The sequence below is a fragment of the Mytilus galloprovincialis genome, chromosome 3 (assembly GCF_965363235.1).
Source record: "Mytilus galloprovincialis chromosome 3, xbMytGall1.hap1.1, whole genome shotgun sequence".
NCBI lineage: Eukaryota > Metazoa > Mollusca > Bivalvia > Mytilida > Mytilidae > Mytilus > Mytilus galloprovincialis.
The window spans coordinates 38,295,181-38,301,693 of record NC_134840.1 but is presented as its reverse complement, the minus strand read 5'-3'; the positions used below and the strand labels follow the sequence as shown (position 1 = coordinate 38,301,693).

The 6,513-nt window shown below is 31.4% G+C and overlaps 1 long non-coding RNA gene across 1 annotated transcript; it reads left to right on the top strand.

Moving 5' to 3' along the window:
- The first annotated feature begins 244 nt into the window (after positions 1–244).
- LOC143067883 (uncharacterized) lies at positions 245–4,632 on the top strand. Its single transcript, XR_012976056.1, has 3 exons — positions 245–420; positions 3,259–3,372; positions 4,294–4,632. It is a non-coding gene; the product is annotated as an uncharacterized LOC143067883 (long non-coding RNA).
- Positions 4,633–6,513: the final 1,881 nt, after the last annotated feature.

The window sequence follows — 6,513 nt, the reverse complement described above, 5'->3', positions numbered from 1 at the left end:
CCTATGTCAAATTCACGATTCTTCGTACTTTTGTCATAACATTGCTTTTGAACTAGCTGTTTCTGTCTGACACGGTGTTGTAGGACTGGATATGTTAAATCCAATAGAACATCAGCAAAATTACAATGTCAATGAACTCTATTTGATAACAATGTAGTAAAAGAACATATTAGTACACATTAGAACACATTATCTAGTCGTCTAAGAGGACTATGTGCACTTGTCTTTTTCTTTAATTCGTTTAATCATTCAATAAACAATAACTTCTGAATTTTAAAAACAAGGAAAGATAACGTTTGTTTTTAGAAATCAATGAATGCTTGAGTAACCCATGTCAAAATGGTGCCACCTGTACAGACGAAGTTAATGGCTATTCATGTGGATGTACATCAGGATTCTCAGGAGTAACTTGTCATCTAGGTAAATATATAAGTTATATCGTAACATCTATACAATTTTGATTAAACTGAGTATAACAGTTAAAGTACCTACGATATCCACGGTTATACATGGTCTCCGTCTTCAGTTTATTGTGTTATGATTAGGAGACTGTTGTTTTTCTTTTCTTCGTTTTTCGCCTTGCTGGTGTCCGTTTGTCTTGAAGTTATGAGTTTCATTACCCAGTTGTTTCCCCCTCTCTCTTTTAGATGATACTTTTTTTTCATTTTTTTACTCATTTCAAAAGCGATTGTGAAAGAAAATGTTCACTAGTTAGATAACTGTTCTCGACAAATGATGAGTCGAAATTCAATTCTGACGTCAAATTTTCTTGATTTCTTCTGTATTTTCTATTGTGACGTAAAATAAAAAGCGATCATGCCTGTTGAAGTCACATATAAAGTACACAACTATCTACAAATTTTTGAAAAGAATCATAAACTTGTTTAGAAATCATATTTAAAGCATCATAGAAACAGATTACACAACTATATCTCGTGTAATACGATATTTCTCAACTCTTAACAATCAAATTTTAAATATCTAAAAAGCTAGACAAGCCTCGCGGTTTGAATTATAGAAGTTAACTGTCTGGAGATTAGGAATGTCGTAATAAAATTGATGCAGTGATGGAATACCTAATCTCTACTAATAAAAGGATAGCACAATAAATAATTCCATAGCGGCGTTATTTCAATTTATTGTAATTAAAAAGATCAACAATTTGAATAAAGCCATATGAAGGACAGGAAAAGAATATTTGCACACAATTAACGGACCAAATTGCTTTCGGAGGTCTCTTAATTAATTATTGTAAGAAACGCTATGAACTAGAATATTCAAAGTATCTTAAAAATGAAAGCTTACCAAAAAGACAGTGAAAGATTAGGAGACAAAAATAATCAAAAGTGGCGAGAAATGTTTTAATGTACGAAAATTTACATTTATTTTTTACTTAATCTAGACAAGTTAACCGAATTTATTATTTGTTTATAATAAAACCTTTGAAAGTAGTAGGATTAACCATTTTTGGAACGTAAAATTTAGGTAAATAACGTGCTTTTGGTAGTCCTTTAGATTCGGTTGACAGTTTTGACTTTTCAACTCTTAATACTTCATTTCCATACAATCTTGTCAAACAAACGTTTCCCTATTTAATCAAATGGTCGTTTAATAAATCTGATTGCAAATTTATTTGCTGCAACTCAAGACTTTTTACCCATAGGAATTGACTTCAAATAAATCAAATATCATCTACATATTTCAATGTAACACCAGAAACAAAACTTTACGACAAAAGAGATGATTTTTTTCCCCTCATTGTCAATTTCACTTTTTTGGACAGGGATATTCCTTTATATATCACAATTCGATCGCTAGGCCAGTGTCTGTAGTGACGTTTTATAGTGCAATGAGCGTAATCTGTGTAACACTAGTAAATTATCAAGGTCATGTATTTCGTTACCACAAAATACGTTAAACCTTTACTAAAGTCTACCATGAATAAAAAGATAAGATTTGTAAGTTTGGCTGTTAAGGGAAAAGCTCATCATAAATTTTACGGAGATGTTTTTAACCGAGGCCGGAAATTTAGATACGAATCGGGTAAACTTATCAATCTTTAAGTAAACGTTGTCCAAAAAGTTAGCCAATCCAATACTGTAATCTATGAAATATTGTTTTAACTGATATACACATTGATTTTGTAATCAATAAATTAAAACCATACTAAATAGTATGCCATATTTATAGATTATCGTTGGTCATCTCAACGAGATTGATTTTCTCGATTGAGACTGTACCAATGATAATCTGTTTACCGCTATTTCGTTTTTGACGACGTTGAAATTTATGTGCGCGCTTGGTTTCTAGGCGATAATTTTCCATACCACTCTACTGAGCTTAGAAACGAAATTGTCCAAGGAACATTTTGAAAAAAAGCGTTAATAAATATAATTGTTATACACATATGTTTTTTCACGGTACTATAATCTGTAGATACTTATATTTTTGTTTTGCACAAGGTCATGCATTTTCTCTGACTGTTTATGACGTCATTACACTAAATCCTGCAAGTCCTCTCAGATCTATACTTAAATGATATAACGCAAAGGCCTAAAACTGATCTTAACATTTAAAACAAATAGGATTAATCAATTGTCCCGACCGTTCCTTTTGGTGATGTCAACCTTCTATCTACCGTCGCCTACGCGTTAAAGTTTCTAATTTGAATCATTAACTAGGTCATATTCTAATTACAAAATCAAACGGTTGACAAATTTTGTGATATCCGTCCAACTTGGGCTAAATGACTTAAATAATAGCAAAATCCTTCCCCGAAAAAAGTTTCTTTATAATTTCAAAATTCATACACGGGCAACTCAAGGAAGATTTGTTATTAATCATGTCAGTTATGAAATACTGACTACTGAGCTGATCATGCTCTCGGGGAATTATAGTTCACCAGCAGATGTATCGATCCAGTGATGTAAAAATGAAAATTTCATAGTGGTCTCGAGGGGATATAGGCAATGGGGTATCAATCTGAAATTTCTGCTCACTGTACCTTAAATTTCAAATGAATTTTCTGAAAAAGCTACAATTGCTCTCCATTTCTTTTGTTAAACATATATTTTTTACCTCTTATCCTGTTAATAACATTATGTTTGATAACAGTAGTTTTATTTAGATTATGTTACTATGGTTTCATAAACTACTTCAATTCTACTAGCACAAAATGTGAGTAACATCATTTTAACAATTGTAGTTGACATATACCGTTTTATTTTAATACGTCTTTTTATGTTGTATAAACTCTAGAGACTGATAAATGTGTTAGTAAATCATGCCAAAATGGAGGTTCTTGTACTGATCAGATGAATGCTTATAAATACGCATGTCAAAAAGGATATAATGGAGACAATTGTCAAATGAGTAAGTGATTCAGCATATCACAAGGACAAAGAAGTTTGTTCCTTTTTAAATTATATTGTAAAACAATCACTAGTAGACGATATTTTTTTCGAATGACAAAATTAGGAAACGGAATTTAGTAAATTTATTAGCTTAATTGACACAAATGCATATTAATTGCTTGTACATGTATTTGTCTATAATGTGTAACAGTTATACTTTGATTAATTATTCTCGTCTTTATATTTTCCGTAGAAAAGAATTTTTTTCGGCTATGATATTTTCAGGTATATATCCATGCTTTCTCAATTCTATAAAATTGGTTTCACTTTTTTTGCATAACAAAAATAATAACTACCGCAGGCAGATCAAACTTCAGAAATAGACAGACACTATAATGATAAAAACAAACAAAAATAAACAGAGAGTTGTCTCATTATATATTAACAATCATACCACATCTGCTATTTATATTTACAAAAAACAACAATCCATTTAAAAAGCGTTCAGAAAACTAGAATAAGCAAAACGAATCCCGCCAAAAACTGTGAACTCATTAACATCGATAAGTTCATCCTGAACAAATGGTAAAATAAAAAGCTCAAACACTGCAAACGAATCGATAACAACTGTCATATATCTGACTTGGTACAAACATTTTCTTATGTAGACAATGGTGGATTAAACCTGGTTTTATAGCTACCTAAACCTCTCACTTGCATGACAGTCGCACAAAATATCATGTGTTTTATCATAGATTATTGAAATTTGTTGCTTGAGTTGAAATACATGCAATGTTAGTTGTCTGAGATAAAATGGTAACTAGCATTTAATATCAGTGATAGTTTTCATAAGAAATCCTGTTAATTTAAAATCAGTTGATACATTTGGAGGCGTTGTACACTAATCGATTTACCATTAATGAGAATTATTATATTTCAGATGTCAGCGACATTTCTCCCAAAACAGAATCCACTCACAAGGACTGTTTTTCATCAAATGAAGTTTGGCCTTTGTTGATTGTCCTGTTGTTCATAGTGTGTTGTTTGGCAACAGTGTCTTTACTGCTAGCACTTTATGTCCGAAAGATCAACAGAATGGGAAAAAACTCAACACTTGATGCAGCATCATCAGAACAAGTTGTGGAAGAGTTGAAACTATGATACTAGTATTATATATAAGATAAAATAGATATTCGATTAGGTTGCAGCAAGTAAATGTTTATACAATATAGTTAACGTCGTTTTACAGTTTATCTGAATTTACCATATTTTATATACGGTAACTTTTACTACGTAATATATATAATAGTCACTAGTAATGTCAAGCAATCAGTCGTTGTTACTTTTACTAAATGTTGACAATTTTGGACTTGAATTATTTTATTAATGACACTTGGTAGATACCTCCGCTGGTGAACGTTTAGTCCCCGAGACTACCGCTAGCCCAGTAACTTTGCAATTCTGTTGACAGAAGTGGCGACTACTGGGCTGGTGATAATCTCGTCATGTATGACAGTGGCATACAATTCCATTATATTGACAATGATGTGTTATTAAAAAAAAACCAGGCATAATAGGTAGAAATGTCAAAAATATGGGTACAGAAGCCAACATTGTATTATAATCTTAATCACTGTAAAGCAACAAATATGTAACAAAGAAACACAAAAAGGCATATGGACAAGGCACATAATAGGCAAACATGAAATACAAGAAAATCAAAACAAATACCTTAGCACAATAACACAATGACGGATTGTATAAGTACAGAGCCACGTCATATGTAGCAAAGAAACACAAAAAGGCATATGGACAAAGCACATTAATAAAAATGAAAGACAAGAATACAAAACTTTACCATAGCACAATTACACAATGAAGTGATGTTAAAGAAGAGTCCCGTAAAAAGTTGATACGGAATATGTATCAACAAGGTCTTGGTACTTTCCTATAATAGATGTTTTCGAAAAAGGGCAAGAGTTTCATTGACATACCCCTGGTTCATCAACTTATACTCATACATTGGTGACGTTTTACAAAGTCCGAGTACCAGCTTTTAGCTCTTGAATACCGAATAAGTTGGGAAAATATATATCCCATTTGCCGTTGAAATTGGTATATTGTTAACATGGCTAAGGTGGGGGAAATTGATAATTTCTTTTTTTTTAATTTGTTATCACCTTTTAGATATGCACACATTTAAAAGCTCAATATGGTACAAAATAATGTAAAATAGTAAAATGGTAAACTTGAACTCAAAAGAAGTTTGAGCTACCTCAGGTTGATCAATATACGAATGGTTTAAACAGGATTATTGAAGTACCATTTTTTTTAAATAATAATCGGGTGCGTTTTGTTATTGGTTCTTATGAAATTAAGGATGTACTTAGGTCAGATTTAGGCTTTTTGGTCAGATGTTCTAAATTCTTGGTTTTTCCGTACAATACAGGGTAAAATATTTTGCCCCATCACACTTAGTTTATCAAACATCATTTATCAAAATGTATGCAAATTTTAGATTTCTTTTCTTTCGACTTGAGACCTAAATAAAACCAATGCAATTATTAGGTAAAAGTCCTTCTCCCTCATTTTAAAAAAAACTATCTAGAAAAAGAGCTCCATAACCTATTTTTTATAGCTTATTTTGTTCCTCAACTAATGCTCTTCTGACTTATAGTAACAATTTTAAATTCTAGATTTTTTAAATTTCACCTAATATATAAAAAAGAAGATGTGGTATGATTGCCAATGAGACAACTGTCCACAAGAGACCAAAATGACACAGACATTAACAACTATAGGTAACCGTACGGCCTTCAACAATGAGCAAAGCCCATACCGCATAGTCAACTATAAAAGGCCCCGATAAGACAATGTAAAACAATTCAAACGAGAAAACTATCGGCCTTATTTATATAAAAAAAAATGAACGAAAAACAAATATTTAACACATAAACAAACGACGACCACTGAATTACAGCACATCCTTATCCCATAGTCTGCAATTGATTCATACTCCGTATTTCTTAACTTCAAACAAACGATTTATAATAAAAATCAAATTGAGGTAGCAATATGCAGTTTGGAGTGTAGTTTCACATTTTGGCTACCGTGGTTTTTTCAAAATACGACAGTTATTGTGCATTAAAATTCATTTTTA